The sequence below is a fragment of the Palaemon carinicauda genome, chromosome 11 (assembly GCF_036898095.1).
Source record: "Palaemon carinicauda isolate YSFRI2023 chromosome 11, ASM3689809v2, whole genome shotgun sequence".
In the NCBI taxonomy this organism is placed as follows: domain Eukaryota; kingdom Metazoa; phylum Arthropoda; class Malacostraca; order Decapoda; family Palaemonidae; genus Palaemon; species Palaemon carinicauda.
This window is the reverse complement of record NC_090735.1, coordinates 84,941,935-84,959,434: the sequence shown is the minus strand read 5'-3', so window position 1 is coordinate 84,959,434 and position 17,500 is coordinate 84,941,935. Positions and strand designations below refer to the sequence as shown.

At 37.3% G+C, this 17,500-nt stretch overlaps 1 protein-coding gene across 7 annotated transcripts in view; it reads right to left on the bottom strand.

Annotated features, from left to right (window-relative positions):
• The window catches only part of LOC137650081 (venom allergen 5.01-like), a 613,638-nt gene that overhangs the window by 478,172 nt on the left and 117,966 nt on the right, over window positions 1-17,500 (bottom strand). Inside the window, exons 1-2 of one of the 7 annotated variants that reach the window (XM_068383153.1) lie at window positions 3,753-3,894; window positions 3,449-3,610 (exon numbers count right to left, since the gene is read on the bottom strand). The exons of 1 other annotated variant lie outside the window; for it this stretch is intronic. The gene's annotated coding sequence lies outside the window, so the exon portion shown is untranslated. Of the gene's footprint in view, window positions 1-3,448; window positions 3,611-3,715; window positions 3,895-17,500 lie in introns of those variants that run through there. 5 more of the 7 variants (XM_068383154.1, XM_068383156.1, XM_068383155.1 and 2 more) reach the window with 5 other exon arrangements.

Below are 17,500 nucleotides of genomic sequence, written 5' to 3'. Positions count from 1 at the left end.
AAGATGTTTTCTCTTTTTTGCGCACGTAATAATCGCGGGTTGCCTGTCCGCATTCTTGATGTGCCGGCCCCCCGCCCCTGCGCCGCTACACACACATACACACACACACACACACACACACATACAACAACGGTCAAGTCTCTCGTTGCCGGAACATGGTGGTATTGACGACTGAACCACTCAATCGGTCGTCATGAATTACGAGAAGCATGTGTACGGCAACACAGCAGCATCTGGTCACAAAAGACAATGTTAACATTTCCGGATCACAGTTGTTAACGTGTTTGACTAGCGGTTCTGAACGCTGGCCGTATTAGCAGTGCAAGTTTCCGGGCTTCTTCAGAAATTAGCTCATCTTATTTAAATTTATTATTTTGTCATCACTGAATCATATAATGTACTTACTTATTTACCATGACCTAAATATCCAACAAAAAACATTTTACACAACTTCATCTTATGTTCTAACATGCACGGGGAGCAAAATGCGTTGCTCAAAATATATCAATCACTATTAATAACCTTTATTTTTTGGGGTGGGGGTTGGGATGGGGGAGTTTAAACAATTTCCTGTCTCCCATTATTTCATTTTTTCACTGTCTACAATATATAGATTAATAAAATAATACTGTTACAAAACATATTGATGTTATATATACATCTAAAAGTATATAACCAATCAACCAAGAAAATATTTGATTTGAAACTCAGTGAAAAAGTGATTAACTGCATCGTGATTAAACATTTAAAACAAGTCAAAGACTATTTTTCCACACTTCTTATTCAATTTTATTTCAATCATTATAACATGGAAAAGAATTACCAGTAAAAGTTTAGTGTAAATTGCAGTGTTCCTTTAGATTAAATACTTTTCAAAATTTATTTATTCGTATCATACGCTTTTCCTATCAAGAAATCACTTTTCAAAGCTTCTCAGAAAAAAACTACTAAAACTTTAAAGAATTGTCAACCCAAACAGCGATATCAGTTCCGCCCTGTTTTTTCATTTATAATAGAGTCCACCTGCTACATTTTGATAAACTCCACCTGCATAGGAAAAACTATTTGGATACCTTTCTTCTAAGGATGGCAAAGAAGCGAGGTAGTAGGTTGGCCAGGGCCAAGCAACTCATTGAGTTATTACTACTAGAGAGTCATTGGGTCTGTTGACTGACCAGACAGTATCATATTGGATCCATGTCTCTGGTTATGGCTCATTTTCCCTTTGCCTACACATACACCGAATAGCCTGGCCTATTCTTCACATATTCTCCTCTGTCCTCATACACCATACAACACTGAGATTACCAAAAAATTCTTCTTCACCCAAGGGGTTAACTACTGCACTGTAATTGTTCAGTGGCTACTTTCTTCTTGGTAAGGGTGGAAGAGACTCTTTAGCTATGGTAAGCAGCCCTTCTACGTGAAGGGCACTCCAAAATCAAACCATTGTTCTTTAGTCTTGGGCAGTCTGTGGTCCACCACTGTCTTGGGGTAGAGTTCTCTTGCTTGAGAGTACACTTGAGAGCACTATTCTGTTTTACTTCTCTGCCTCTTGTTTTCTGAAGTTTTAATAGTTTATATATGAAAGCTTTGTCACTGTTCTTGAAATACTTTATTCTAATTGTTAATTACTTCTTTTGAAGTTTACTTATTTCCTTATTTCTTTTGTACACTGGGGTATTTTCTCAGTTGGAGCCCTTGGGCTTATAGCATCTTGCTTTTCCAATTAAGGTTCTAGCTTACCAAGTAAAACTAATAATAATAATAATAATAATAATAATAATAATAATAATAATAATAATAATAATAATAATATATGTTTCAATATGTGATGGCTGAACTTCTCATGCAGTTAGAGAATAGATATTACCCTCCCATATTGACTGCTAAAAATATTAAAATTGGTAAGCAATGGTAGCAATGTTGAATACAGTACATTACACGTAGCTCCAATAAGTAGGATAAGTTTCTTACAGAAATCATATTCTTTTTAAAATGTCTATATCTTTCAGATATATGGGCATTTTAACAATAAGATTATGGTAAAAGGCAAAAGAAGAATATATATATATATATATATATATGTATATATATATATATATATAACAGCCCTCTTTCTTTCGCGTACATATATTTGCACACGACCGCGCGTGCACACACACATACATAAACACTTGAATATTTGCTATCATAAATGGTCCCACACTAAACTACAGCGGTGACAACTAATTTAATAATTTTGAACATAAAAACTTGCTTCGCACTATAGACCCAAAAAGGCAAATTAGCAGGCTCGAATCGCCTCTCAACGACTAATACTATATATCCTATATTTGCAGAAACACGAGTTTCTTTAAAGACCCATCGAAAGAAAATGACATCATAATGAATCACAAAATATATACTAGATTTCATATCAATATTGGCTTCACTGAATGGCAACACCAACATCGAGTCGCTCACTAAGTGTCAGAATTCATTACATGGTTGAATGCACAAACGCACTTCCTCTTCCAAACAAATCGTTGGACAGACGCACCTTGAAGCAACGCCGGCAAAACTATCATACTTAAATATCACTCGCGATTACAAAAGCTCTTGGGTGCAGTCGCATAAGAAACGAAACACGAGATTTAAACTACATAAAAGGTTGCTATATCAACCACCCTGCACACACACACACATACAGAGAGAGAGAGAGAGAGAGAGAGAGAGAGAGAGAGAGCCTCTGGACGTGCTTAAAGTGCAGTGTTGCCAGGCACCTCTGAATTTGATAAGCTTTTATCCGTAACGCTCACGGTCGACTATATAGAGGATCGAACAAAAGTTTGCTACATAACAGGCCGACGGACAAGACGCAGATGGAACAAATCTCAGCACCAACTACGAGGTATTTTTTATTCCGAGGATACCAGAAGTTGACTTGAACTAACTAAAAAAGAACTATCTGTAGGGCATCAGGGGGAACAGCGCCCTGGGTATTTGGCAATTGGTCCTTTTACCTTGACCTAGTAAGGAGGAGGTTGGCTGCTTCCCTTGCGAAGTCCAGCAGAGAATCTCATATTGGTGCTGATACCTTTGCTGCCGTTCTTACTGTAAGAACGACCACTGTTATTAACAAGGCTCGTTGGTCGAATGATCTTACTAATCTTCAATATTAGTTTTTCATCACATTTGACTAATAACAAAGATGTTCTGTAGGTACAGAATCAGTTCTTTGTATTACGGAGTATTGTGACGTACATTATATTCTACGGATCAATGGAAAAGAAGGAAGTTATATTCCAGAGAAATCAGACCCTCCAAGTTCTGATGAAGAAAAAACAAAATTCAATTTCACCAAACCTCTTGTATAGAAAGTTCATATCGTTTAGAATCAGTAAGAAAGCATCACCACAAGAAAGTGTTGGCTAAATAAAGTAATTGGAATAGAATAATAACTTACCTTCAAAATGCAAATAATCCTGAAGATCTCGTTTATGGAATATCACAGACTCATTTCATCTGTTTGAAATATATCACCAAGAATTCCACACTAGCTTATGAACTGAAACAAATTTAAAATTTCTCTTTCCTCTTAACACTGATAAACACCTACGAGCAGAAACTTTAAAAGCATCATTAAGAAAAGAGAACAACAACAACAACAACAATATATATATATATATATATATATATATATATACTTTAAGAACACTACGCCTAGATATACATGCGAGAGAAGACTTCAGAACACATAATAAAATTACGATCACAACACGATGGTTCAGCAGCCAAATTTCCTCTCTGTGCGTCACACCCGTTTCACCGAAAGAATCTGTCGCTGTTGCCTCCCCCAGTAATGCTGCAAGACTCTCTTGGGGCAGAGCTATCCCAGACGGGAAGCGTCTACTGGCCTCACTCAAGGTTGACACTGCTGAAATCACCCCCACCCGTAGCCCCACCCACCTTTGCAGACCACCCTACCTCCCGTAAACACGGACCAAGAGAGAGAGAGAGAGAGGGAATTTGTAATCTATCTTCCGTTTCAAAATGGAACTCTGTTCTCTTGAAATCTGTTAGAATAGAACTGTAATCCTCGACTCAAAACTCAACACTTTAAAAACGGTATACACATCTTTACAAGAAAAGAGAGAATAAAATCCATCTTACATCACCAGAAGTGTAGTTAGTTTTATAATTATTTCAAACAAATAAACTCCATCATAAGATTATTACTTCCCTTATTACGAGAGAGAGAGAGAGAGAGAGAGAGAGAGAGAGAGAGAGATCAATTCCATCTAACATATCATAATGGAAATTTCCGAGGTGTTTTTGTAAAAACGGGTTTAGACCTAGTGGTAATAATCTAGAGCCTCAAATTACTTGAAACTTAAAAAAAAATTCTTTTTGCGAATTCAAATGTAAAGTTAATTCATTTGCAAACCTTACATCTTCAATTCCATGTGAGGGTTAGTTCTTCAAACACTAATTTACCAAATTTTTCAATATAAATTAATGTCAAAATAATGTAATTCTTCAAAATAACTACTGGAAACGGCCATTTAAGTTACATTTTCTGTAACGGCAACTTATAATGTTTCACTGGGATGCTTTAAGCCCAAGAATATCAACTGTCATAGCGAAATTCCTTTAGTTAAGCTACAGTAGCCCCTCCCCCCCCAAAAAATAAGAGCATCCAAGATTTTAGTTAGTACCGTTTGAATACTAGATCACCAAACAGGATAAAAAAATCATTTGTAAAGATGACGTCTATGATATTTGACCACATGAACCACATTCTCAGCGAAACGTCAAAAAAAACATTGGCTCACATTGACAGCCTCCTTGGAAATATGCGCGACCAAGAGCAAGCCTATAGCAACCTAACCCTCGTCTAAGAACTTGTTTGAAGAGTAAACAAGTAAACTTAATTTGAAAATCCAGAAGATTTATAATAGTTCGAACTGTTATTATTACTAACATTAGTGCTAGTCGAGTATTTCTTGTAATGCCATTATAAGTTAAATGATTAGCTGTATAACCTGATAATGCGCTCAACAAACTTGATACAATATGTAAATGCAGAATAAATGCTTTGAAAAGAATCTTGTGCAATTATCAAATAGTTACGTCCGACTGAGGTCTATCGGGAAATTTTAGTGTTCGAGTCATTAGGTCACAGATTAAAGATGCACGTACTGTATAGTCAATGAACTAACAAAAAATTTGTGGATAATGTTAGTTATGGAAATTTATGAAGTGAGAATAATAAAATAAACAAACCGAAAGGGAAGAAATTATATATCTCCTTACAGGCTGACTTAAGTATCCACTTATCGTTTATATATGAAAGATCTATTTCAATGTTGATACTGTTCTTTAAATATTTCCTTACTTCTCTTCCAGGGTATTTACCTTCTTATTTCCTCCCTTTAAAGGGCTACTAATTTAGAGCCGTTCGGCTTATAGCGTCTTGCTTTACCAAGTATGGCTATAGCTTAGCTAATAAAAATAATAATAATAATAATAATAATAATAATAATAATAATAATAATAATAATAATAATAATAATAATAATAATAATCCAGTCACAAAGAGGACGTATGAATACTATAGCCTACACTCTCTCTCTCTCTCTCTCTCTCTCTCTCTCTCTCTCTGTATATATATATATATATATATATGTTACGCAAAATGTGGATAATTGCCAAATGTGTACATTTTGCAATTAATTTTGCCTATTGTGTACAATTTGCAGCCATTTTACGCTGCCTATTGTACACAATAGGCAAAATTAATTGCAAAATGTACACATTTGGCAATTATCCACATTTTGCGTAACACACACACACACACACACACACACATATATATATATATATATATATTCTCACGAAGCTGGTCTAACATGAGAATAGATTATTTTATTCATGTATTTCATTTGTGTATTTAAGAGATGTATAGCCTGCTCGTAAGGTGGGTCCCACTCATATAGGATTAAATAAATGTATGTAAATTACATAAGACTATCGTCATTCATTTAATTATATTTTCATTCAGTTCCGTATACGTAAATTTACGTTATTTTAATAAATAAAAATTTTATTTCATGTAGTTTGGTTACGAAGTCTTAGATATGCAGCATGACACAAACGCTAGAGATTGCATCATGTTTCCACGTGGTTGGAATAGGCATGAAGGTTTTCGACTAAACTGATCCCTTCTTTTTAATGTTACGAGAGGAGGAGTTATCTGAGAGGGTTGCCATCGTCAGGCGACGAATAGGACCATACTTCAAACTTCCTAGGATGACATAAAACGGCCTACCACGGCTTTGGAGAGAGAGATCCAGCCTGACATTCGGACAGTGCCATACATCCGACAGTTCTCTCAACAGCATTTATCCACCCACTAAGGGTTTTTTCTCAAACACAAATAGTGCCTGTTAAAACATTGGTGATATTTTTGTGGTTTAATATGAAAGAAATGAAGTGGGTTTATAAGTATGGTTTATATTGTAAAATTAAATCTGTTTTGACTGGCCCTGTGTGATTTGGTTACAAAGTGAAGTGCATTTATTTTTTGCTAACAGTTTACTTACATGTAAAGGTGTAATTAGGTGTAATTATTGTTTATTTTCCTTAGTGTTAAAGTGTAATTTTCATGAATTAAATTCTACAGAAGCAAGTTACTGTATTTTTCTTGAAGTGTCATTTGTTATGTCTAAGGTCTAGTTCAGATGTACATTTTGAGTGATTTATATTTTGGTATTATTTTTGAAAATTTATTTTTTAGAATGTATATATCTATATCTATATATATATATATATATATATATGTATTTGTAAAGTGTGTTTTATTTCGATCACCAATAAATAATTCAAGGACTTGCACATACCCCAGACTTAGAACCAAAGTAAGAGAATGATTTTAAAAGTTCCTTTTAAAAGTGAAGTAATCACCCATTTTTTGTTTAGTGTAAAGTAAAGAGACCTGTAGATATTATGTGTTCATATATATTAACGTTTAATAGTTGCATATTATTCTCGCAGCCTGGAGGTATTCTCATGTGTATTAGATTATGTGATATAATGTGGGTGACTTTGGATCTCGGGATTTTACGTAATTCTCTAGTCGTAATATATATATATATATATATATATACACACACACATATATATATATATATATATATTGGTGTCCAGACCATGGGATCAATCGAATCTGGTTTAAATATTGGTGATAACAGGTTCGACCAGTTTAGTGTTGATAGGATTCCGTGTATTGTTATGATACTTTTTTGGGAGAGGTATAATTTTTTTGTAAGGTACAAGATGGCTCAATTGAATGTACAGGAGTTTTTGGAACACCCAATGGTTCACGAATTGTTGGAAGCTAATGTAGCTAAAGCTCAGTGACTGGCTATTTTGATGGTATGTAGTGGCCATGCAACGAGTGGAATGATTAAAGCCCAGATGAAGTGTCTAGCCTTAGAAGCATTGATAAATACAGTAAAGTTCCCAGCAGCTCGCGACCTTTTGGAGAAGGCTGAAGCAGAATTCATAGAGAAGCAAGTACCAGTTGACCCAAAAACTGAAGGAACGGAAGCAGAAATGAATGTAGAGGCTGAGATTAGACGAATTGCAGCGGAATCAAATTTGATTAAGTTTAAGATGAGGGCAGGATGGGAAGAAAGAGAGAGAGAGAAGAGGCAAGAGAAATTCCAAGACAGGAAGAAAGAGAGAGAAAGAGAAGAAGCAAGAGAAATTGTTGGGCATGCAAGGGAAATGAAAGAGAAAGAGAGTGAAGAGGCAATAGAAATTGCGAGATGGGAAGAAAGAGAGAGAGAAGAGGCAAGAGAAATTGCAAGACATACAAGGGAATTGGAACTGTTGAATGCTCATGCAAGGTTATCACTAACTCAGACAGGTGTGAACCCTGCTATGCACGATCCCTTATTTGATGTGGCGAAAGCACAGATTTTGATCCCCAAATTCCCAGAAGAAGCTACCGACGAGTTCCTCCATTATTTTGAAACGTTCGTGTCGACAATGGAATGGCCAGAATATAAATGGCCTCTGTTATTGCTGAATGTCCTTATTGGAAAAGGACGCAGTGCGTATCTTGCCTTGTCTCAAGACCAGAGGAAGGAGTATCAAGAAATTAAGAGGAGCGTGCTGCAAGTGTACCAGATGCCCCCGGAATACTATAATGAAAGATTCCGAAATTTGTGGAAGGACGAGAAAATTACTTTCCTGGATTACGCCTGTCAGGTACGATGATGTATTAAGAGATAGATAGAGGCTGCGAAAGTGAGAGAGATGACCAATTTAGAAGAACTGATAGTGCTGGAACAATATTTACGAGGAATTCCTGAATATATTAGAACATACCTGAGAGAGAGAGAGAGAGGTGAAGAAACTTGATAGAGCCGCTTTGCTAAGTGAAGATTATAATATTATCAGTCATAATAACCCCTCGGGTATGAAGTTTCAACCGTCGTTCGGAACTAGTTTGAAGTATTCGCTTAAACATGGAAACCAGTAACTAAGGGAATAAGTTCAATTGTTGCAGCCGAAATACCACTGGTACTATTCCAAAGCAGAATGCGATAGTACCACAACAACAATCGTCGAATCGTCCTCCTTCAGGATTTGTGAAAAAAGTGGAGAACATTAATATCATCTCTTATAAGTGTGGCAAAAAAGGTCATATCAGTAATGATTGTTGGTTAAACCAACTGAAAGAATACGAATATGAAGAATCAAACAGGAAAGGTCAATTATGAAAATAAACCAGCTAATTTTTACACGACGAACAGCGTGGATGCCTTTAAACCGTATATATTTGACGATATGTTAGCTGCTCAGGATGGGAGCGAGAAGATCCCGGTCAAGATATTGCACGACACAGGATGTAATCATAGTGTGGTAATGCAAGGGGTATACCGGATGGTGGAACAGTCTCTCAGAGATTCTATTATTTCTAAGGGAATAAGAGGTGAGGAAGTTACCTCTATTTGCCGTTTGAAACTGTCATGCAAGTTAGTAACAGGTCATTTTGATTTTGTGGTACAGGATTCATTGGCTGTCGATGGAGTAGAAGCCCTAATGGAAAATGAGGTTGGTGGAGCACCGTTTATGCCTTATCCCATCGTAATGGAGAAACCACTGAAGTATAGTCCTATGACTGAACTCAAGAAGAACTACCCGTATTTGTTTCCTAGTTGTGTGACGACTAGGAGCATGATGAAGGGAGAGGCTGCAGAAGAAGACAAAGAAACCTAAGGAACGAGGAACTTAGAGGATTTATTTACAGAAGAAGAGGTTTCCCATGATAGTATGCCAGAGGAGAGCTCTTGAGAGAGCCCAAAAGAAGAGGAATGTTAGACAAATGAACAGGAAGACAAGGAAGCCATTGTCTTGGAAGAGATAGAAAACTCAGCATTAGAAGTAGGACAAGTGAGTCAGATAAGACTGATAAGATTGCAATGGAAGTATGCGACGTTAACAGAATTAATGTACCATGTGGTGGATGAGATGAGGTGCAGCAGTCTCCATCCAGTTATTACCTCAAGGATGGACTTCTTATGAGGAAGTATAGACCCGCCTCTATCGCTGGGGATGACGAATAAGGTATGTACCATCTAATATTGATTCCTGCACCGCTGAGAAGACAGGTGATCGCTGTAGCACATGAGACGGGGCACACGGGAATAAGAAAGACGACAGAAAAGATTGTGAAACACTTTTTCCGGCCTGGCGTGCATAAGGATGTGTGCCAGTTTTGCCATGCATGTTACGTTTGTCAGATGGCTGGAAAGGCTATCAAGTACATTAAGAAGGCTCCCTAACATCCGATTGAAGTAAGAGGAGAACCCTTCAGCAAGGTGATGATTGACATTGTGGGACCATTACCAAGAACGAAGAAAGGTTACAAATAAAAGTTAACTTTGATGTGTCAAGTGACAAGATACCCAGAAGCCATACCCATCAGGATTATCAGCGCCAAAGTAATCGCTGAAAAGTTAGCAGACTTTTTTAACCATGTTTGGTATTCCGGAAATCGTTCAGAGTGACCGAGGAACAAATTTCACGTCAAAATTGTTTCAGGACATGGAGAAATTGTCTGATGTGAGGCAACAACTGTCTACTGCCTATCACCCGGTGACCTAAGGTGCATTAGAGCGATTTCATCAAACCCTAAAGAGTTTGTTAACAAAATACTGCAACGAAATAGGAAATGAATGGGACATCAGACTACCTTTGATGTTATTTGAGGTACACAATGCATACCAAGAAATCATGTGATGTAGCCTGAATGAAATGGGACCGATTAAAATGTTGGTAGAAAAATGGAAAGATTGAAAGGAAACAGATGGAGAATATGTCAAGAACATGAGGAGCAGGATTGACGAGATAAGATAGTTTTTCTTCGTAAACCTGAAAAAGAACCAGTGCAAAATGAAGAAAAGGTTTGATATTAAAATTCAAGACTGACAGTTTGCGGTAGGACAACGGGGGTTGGTTTTCTTACTGATAAAGAGATTCCCACTCACCAACAAGTTCCAAGGACCATTCCGGATTTTGGAGAAGATCTGTGACCTGACCTACATTATCAAAACACCAGGAAGAAGGCAAGGCCAAATTAAGATACACGTTAACTTATTGAAACCATACTTAATCGAAAACGAGACAAAGCTTCACAGGTATGTATCGCGCAAACCATTCCATCCATGGAAGACGACGACGGATATGAGGTAGGGGCTGTACGCAAAGTGAATAATTCACTCAACATTAGAAATTTAGCGGATAAGTTAATGCATTTGAACAAGGTGCAGCAAGAGGACTCAACACGATTGATTAGAAGTTTCCCTGAAATTGTCTCAGACGTACTGAAATGAACCAACTTGATGAGGCATGAGATACACCTTAAGACCAAGGAAAGACCATTCAACAAGAAATTCCTTTTCCAGTGGATGCGTCGGACAGCGGGATTGGGGGTGTCCCATTACAAGAAGGCAAGGAAGGAATTCTTCACCATGTCTCTTTTATGTCATTGAAGCTGAAGAAGCATCAATGGGCCTACTCGACAGTTGAAAAGGGACTACTAGCGCTAATCACAGCGATGAGGAAGTTTGAAGTTTATGTAAAAAGACCACAGAATGAAGAAATTACGGTTTACTCAGATCAAAATCCTTTAACTTTTGTTAATAAAGTGAAGAATATTAATCAAAGGTTAACTAGATGGTTGTTATGTTTTCAACAATAATGTATTAATCTAAAGCATGTATCTGGTAAAGAGAACATTGTTGCAGATTCTTTATCTCGGGCTGAATCAGTGGATTCAGGCCCGGATTAAATAATCTTTTTTTTGGGGGAGCTATCTTATGACGCTGGTCTCACATGAGAATAGAATCTTTTATTGATGTATTTCCTTTGTGTATTTAAGAGATGTATAGCCTGCTCGTAAGGCGGGTCCCACTCATGTAGGATTAAGTAAATGTATGTAAGTTACATAAGACTGTTGTTATTCATTTAGTTATATTTTATTCAGTTCCGTATATGTAAATTTACGTTATTTTAAAGAATTAAATTTTTATTGGAAATAGTTTGGTTACAAAGTCTTATATCCTTTATTAAAAGGTATGCTGTAAGAAACAAACACTAGAGATTGCATCATGTTTCTACGTGGTTGGAATAGGCATGAAGGTTCTTGGCTAAACTTATTCTTTTTATCTAAATGTTAGAAGAGGAGGTTGGCGGAGTTATCTGAGAGGGTTGCCATCGTCAGGCGATGAATAGGACCATACTTCAATCTGCTAGTTTACTGCAACGTTGGCAACTCTAATGACTGCTTCGAGAATGTCTGGTGGAATCAACTAGAAGATTCCAGAATGACTTAGGATAACAAAAAAAAGGGTCTATAACTGCTTTGGAGAGAGATCAAACCTAACATTCCGACAGAGCCATACGTCCAACAGTCCTCTCAACCAGAATTTATCCAGCCATTAAGTGTTTTCTCTCAAACGTAAATAGTGACTGTTAGAACATTGGTGATATTTTTGTGGTTCAATTTGAAAGAAGTGAAGTGAATTTGTAAGTACAGTTTATATTGTAAAATTAATTTTTTTGTGACTGTCCCTGTGTGATTTGGTTAAAAAGTGAAGTGCATTTATATTTTGCTTAACCATTCAGTAACCTTGGGTGAACCTAAATGCCGTAAGACTAACAGATACTTATATGGAAAGCTGTAATTATTGTGTATTTTCTATAGTGTTAAATTGTAACTTTTTCATTAATTGTCAAAATTAGATATTTCCATAAATTAAATTCTCGTGAAACAAGTGATTGTATTGTTCTTGAAGTGACATTTTGTCATAGGTCTAAGGTCTAGTTCAGATTTGGAATTCGAGTGATTGATATTTTGCTATTATCTTTAAATCGTTATTTCTTATAGAATATATATACATTTTTGTAAAGTGTGTATTATTTCGATCACCAATAATCATTTCAGTGACTTGCTCGTACCCCTGACTTTGAACCAAAGTAAGAGTTTGATTTTAGAATAGTTCCCGTTAAAAGTAAAGTAATCATCCAGTTTTTTTTAGTGTAAAGCAAATAGACATTCAGATATTGTGTTCATATATATTAACTTCTGGGAGTTGCGTATTAGTTTCAGAGCTCAGAGGTCTTGCGTGTATCAGATTATGTAATATGAGTTTGAAACTTGGGAGTTTATGTAATTCAATAGACATAATATATATATATATATATATATATACACACACACACACACACACATATATATATATATATAGAATAATTGCAGCTGTTTCAAGCTCACTGCTGGACGAAGGCCTCAGACATGTCAATTCATGTCTGGGGGTTGGCCGGTTTTCATCAACACGCTGGCTAGTGCAGATTGGTGATGGAGGGAGATTTTCGTGTAACTGCTCAGAGGGAACCAACCTAGCTAGTCCAAACTATAGTATAGCCTTGATGATCATGGCATTACACAAACCATTCACCATGTTAAAGTATCATCACTCAGAAAAGGATAATATATATATATATATATATATATGTATATATATATATATATATATACATATATATATACACACACACACACACATATATATATATATATATATATCCTAATTCTTGTATGTAGATAAGTGTTGCATATCAAGGTAAATGAACTCTATAATAATGAGAATTTCACAAAACTTAGAACTCATCATGTTGTAGCAAGATTATATTTTGATAGCGAGGGGTATTTAGTTGCCTTCGTGTTAGCTGTGTATAGTATAGTGTACTTACGAACCTTTTGTAATAAAGTGAAAAAACCCATGTTTCGATGACTCAGTATCCATCAACATGGGACATATTGGTGTCAAGTGTAAAAATACGTCTGTTTTTGTATGCTGTGAGCGAAGTTGTTCTTTAAGCCGGTAAAATAAAAGTGCAAATCTCCCAGAAGGTGATAAAAAAGCAATTGCCCGTAAACATATTCGTAGATTAGTAAACCCCTATTTATGTAGTTATTTGTTTGATGACAAGCGCTCGTTAGCAGACATAGTGAGCACGATACAAAAAATTTTAGATAGTTTACCAGAAGAAAAAATGACTGGGAATAACTAGCCCGATTCAGAGAAGTTGGCAGCCGTGAGAGGCGCTCGTCAACACCCAAATCGGGAGAGGGCAGTCAGCAGGTGAGAAGAGTCTTTAGATGCTGGCAGTGTGGGGAAGAGGGGCACCGATGAGTGGAGTGCCCCGCCCAAAGATCCCCCCCCCCCATTACGTTTGTCAGGCCTACGGTCATGTATCTCGAGAGTGCCCAGCAAAAAACGCCGATGACGGGAGGGCTGTGGCACACGCACACATTCCCCGCTCAACATCCGAGGAAAAGGAAACAGAGGAAGGGGGAGACAAGAGAGTTCGATGGCCCCCCCGCGCATGACATCACACGCAACAGCTGAGAACAGCGCCCCCAACGACGACGGACTTAGAGCAGGCACTGAGACCTCCCTCGGTATCCCCTACCTCACCCCCGCAGCACTAGGGAGCAGCGGCGTTGCATCTGAGATCATTGGCCCGTGCCCTATATATTGTAATGGCCATCAAGGAATATTAGCAGTTCGGATTGACCTGCCAGATAAATCCAGTTGAGCGCTGATCGACACAGTAGCCAGCGTTTCACTGATTGAAAAACGATTCTCCTCAAATCTACTACAGTCAGTGGCATCCCTCATCCTTGACATACCAGGAAATAAAATATGTATATACCATACAACGATCGTCAACTTTAAGGTGGGATCTGTAAAGTTTACACAGGATTTTTTTGTCTTGCCCACCTTGGGAATTCAAGGAATCGAGCCTATTTTAGAAATAGATTTTATCTCTAATAATCAAATATGTATTTTTTGGGAAAAGATACAATGACAGTAAAAGCAGGAGGGTACATTTTTCCGATAGAATGTCATGAGAGAGTAAGTGCTTGTGCGGGCTTGAAGAGACACTTAAGTAAGGTAACAGCTGTACCTGAAAGAGGAGAAGTGTTGTATCCCTAGACACCTACGAGCATTTCAGTGACCCGTGTCGCCCTCTTCCGGAAGGAACCAAGGTCATTGTTAAACCCCATGACAATTGGATGCATATAATTTTAGAGGGTTTGACAGAAATAAAAGAAAACAGATAGTTAATTTGTCAAATATAAGAGTTGCATTAGGAAGTGATTTCCCTGGGCTTCTCCAATTGTAGCTCTTAGGAAAAAGGATGGCTCGGTAAGATTGTGTGTTGGATGCAGTCACTAAAGATAATGCATTTACATTGCCCTCGATCAAAGAATTACTTGTGAAGGTACTGGATAGTAAATATTTTACAATTATTGATTTAAAATCTGGATACTATCAAATACCCATTCAGGAAGACAGTAAATTTAAAACGGCATGTATAGCTAATGACTAACTATTTCAGTTTAATTTTCTTCCTTTCGGTGTTAAGACGGCTACAAGTCATTTCTCTAGAGTATTGAAGGTGGTTTTGTCTCCCTTAATCAGCCATAATGTTCTTGTTTATGTAGACTATATCATAATTACATGGATAACGGCCGAAGAACATAATGATAATATTCGTAAAGTTTTAGGAGCTTTGCGACGTAATGGTATGAAAATAAATTTGTCAAATTGCAAATTTTTCTGTAAACAGGTTGAATTTTTAGCTCAAATAATAACTGCAGAAGGTCTCCAACCCTGCCCAAGTAAAGTAGCGGCAATTAGAGATTTCCCCAGGCCATGTAACTCTAAGGAAGTAGCTGGATTCCTTGGGCTTGCTGGGTATTACCGTAAATTCAAAAGAAGTTTTGGAGAGATAGCGAGACCCTTAGATGCTTTAAAGAAACAAAATGTAATAAATTGGGGAGAGGAAGAAGAAAGGGCCTTTAACCATTTAAAAGCTGTCTTAACTAGCAATGACTTACTCGCATATCCTAGATTTGATCGCCCGTTTTAATGACAACAAATGCGAGTAGCACAGCTGTTGGTGGAGTAGTTTCTCAACGAGATGACAAGGGTGGAGAGCGACCCATTTGTTTTGCTTCCCGGGCATTAAAAGGTGCAGAAAAGAATTATACTACATTCGATCAAGAGGCTTTGGCTATTCTTTGGGTTCCAGTGAGGCATCGGTTCTTTTTATTAGGTCAATTGATTGAGTTGCAAAGTGATCATCCCCTCTTACCTGACTTCTTTTACAAAGGGGATTTGACCTCCCGACAAGCGAGATGGATTGAGAGATTGTTAGAGTTTAATATAAGGGATTTTCACCACATAAAAGATAAAGCTAACAAGGTAGCTGATGCTCTCTCTAGAGGTGCAGTAATAGGAGTAACAACTAGGCCATAAAAGAGGAACGAAGAACGTAACCAACATATTGAAGACCCCCATCAAAATAGAGAAAATAGAGAATGGGATGTGAATTTTCCCGAGGAACAAACGGAATATGGTAGAGGAGAGAGAGAGAGAGAGAGAGAGAGAGAGAGAGAGAGAGAGAGAGAGTTACACAGATTAGAGAGAGAGAGAGAGAGAGAGAGAGAGATGAGCGGTGAAGTTGAATATATGTGGGAGGCCGAAGACGTGACCAGGGGTGTCCAGAATGAATGCCCTGATGATGTAGGTTTGATTGACTTGGAAGGTTGGGACATATAAGAAGTCCGAGAGGGACGGAAAAAAGAGGAATGGATGGAAAGAGTGCGAACAGTGATTATTGGAGAATCGGAGAGTTATCCGTCGTTTCTGAATGTGCCTTATGAGAGTTTTGTTTTATAGAAAATGATATCTTATATTATGGTTACGAGAAGAGGGCGAGGAGAATTTTATGCACGGGTAGTTCTTCCTCCTTCTTTAATAAATCGAGCCATCCACATTGTACATGAAAGTCCGTTTGCAGGTCATTTAGGGATTGATAGAACATTAAGGAGAGCACGTGAATCCTTCTTTTGGTTAGGAATGAAAAAATCTATAGAGAATTATATAAATGGTTGTCATGCTTGTAACTGTTTCAAAGAACATAAAAACACTCTACTGTAAGCCAGAAAGTGGCCTGTGATTCCTATTAGATTTTATAGAGCGCATATGGATGTGGTAGGACCATTTCCTACTGGTTTAACACAACATAAATATATTCTGTATGTGTATTTGTTGATGCATTTACTCGGTACACTCATACCTACGCAATGTTAGATAAATCATCAAATTCATTAGCCCAGACGCTTTGCTCTTTCATTACCAGGTTTGGTTACCCGAAAATTTGATAAGTGATAATGGTCTCGAGTTTATAAATAAGGTGGTGAAATCGGTCACGGACTTGATGAAAATTTAACATTTTTCAGTGACCGCATATAGGCCTTCAGCTAATGATTTAGTGAAATCACATAATAGGGGAGTAGACCGAATTTTGCGTTACTTAGTGGCTGATGACCCCCTTCATTGGCACGCCGTGCATCTTACAGCTGAGATAGCTTTGAACATTGCATATAATGCTTCGCTCAGGGACACGCCCTTCATTTTAATGTATGGACAGGATCCTGTTATCATATACGGTACTCTTCAATTCGCAACAATTGCCAGATTATTCAACTGAACAATACCGTGTATATCTATTAAATCTATTGAGGAAAGTAATGAACGTCACTGAAAGGTTTTTGAAAAGAGCTAATGAAAAACACAGCTCAAAGTATGATAGTCGATTCAAAACAACCTAAGAAACAGAAACTAGAGACAGCGTATTTGGGTCTGTACCGAGTAAAGATGATTAAATCTAACACAGTTGTGATACAAAGCATTATTAATGGGTCAGTGTGTGAACATCATCAGGCACACATACATGTGGTGCCTGAAGAGGTAGTTTTCAAAAGTGTCAATCAGAGTGTTCCTCCTTACCCCTGCATACGTGACACTCCTCGAGTTGATGAGTAGAATTTTTTTTTTCTTTGCTGTTTGTTGTTTGAACACAC